The sequence below is a fragment of the Myotis davidii genome, unplaced genomic scaffold, assembly GCF_000327345.1.
Source record: "Myotis davidii unplaced genomic scaffold, ASM32734v1 scaffold97, whole genome shotgun sequence".
NCBI lineage: Eukaryota > Metazoa > Chordata > Mammalia > Chiroptera > Vespertilionidae > Myotis > Myotis davidii.
The window spans coordinates 4,134,341-4,135,525 of NW_006289392.1; the positions used below are offsets into that span (position 1 = coordinate 4,134,341).

Below are 1,185 nucleotides of genomic sequence, written 5' to 3' on the forward strand. Positions count from 1 at the left end.
ACCAGGGGGTAGCTCCTGCATTGAGCTTCTGCCCCCTGGTAGTTAGTGTGTGTCATAGTGACCAGTCATTCCGCTTTGTGTTGGAGTGACGGTCAGTTTGCATATTACTCTTTTATTAGATAGGATAGCCTTTTGTGTCTGTTTAGGATAGGGGAGGCAAGAATTCTACCACTGAACCACCAATGCTGTGCCTGTTTAGGATAAAACTTGTGATTCATCCATGCTTTTGCATACATCAGCAGTAATTTATTACTTATTGCTGTGTAGGGGTCCATTATAAAAGTATACCAAATTAGTTTGTGTGCTCACTATTTGATGGACATTTGTGTTTCCATTTTTTGTCTATTATAAAGCTGCTCTGAATATTCAAGTACAAGTTTTTATGTGGACATGTTTTCCTTTCTCTTGGGTAAATGAATGTTTAGGAATAGGAATACTGAACTATATTTGCTGAACTTTATAAGAAATTGCCAAACCTTTTTCAGAGTTGCTTACTATAGTATTTGTATTCCCACCAGCAATGTGTATTGCAGTTATTTCATACCATCGCCAGTACTTGGTATTACCAGTCTTCTTAGTGTTAGCTATTCTAATACATGTTTAATGATATTATGATTTTGATTTGAATTTTGGTGATGAATATTGATGTGGAGCAACTTTTCATGATGTGGAGCATCTTTTAATGTGCTTATCTGCCACTTGTCTTTTTTGTTTGTTTTGTTGTTAATCCTCACCCAAGGATATTTTTCCATTGATTTTTAGAGAGAGGGAGGGAAGAAGGGAGGGGGAGAGAGAGAGAAATCCATGTGAGAGAGACACATTCGATTGGTTGCCTCCCACACAAGCCCTAGCCGGGGCTGGGGATTAAACCTGCAATCCAGGTATGTGTGTTTGACCGAGGATCAAACTTGAGACTCAGCCTTTGGTCTGAAGGCTGATGCTCTAACCATTGCTCAATGATCAGCAGACCATGGTGCCATTTGTCATGCTTTTATAAAGTATCTATTCAAGTATTTTACCCATTTGAAAAAAACAAAAATGTTGTTTTCTTGAGTATTTTATTTTATTTTTATTTTTTTAATTAAATCTTTATTGTTCAGATTATTACATTTGTTCCTCTTTTCCCCCCCCATAACTCCTCTCCTCCCAGTTCCCGCCCCACCCTCCGCCCCCATTCCCACCCAC

General features: G+C 38.6%; 1 protein-coding gene across 2 annotated transcripts in view; it reads left to right on the plus strand.

Annotated features, from left to right (window-relative positions):
- RNF214 (ring finger protein 214) overlaps nucleotides 1-1,185 on the plus strand; it is a 62,698-nt gene that overhangs the window by 39,680 nt on the left and 21,833 nt on the right. The window lies entirely within an intron of this gene.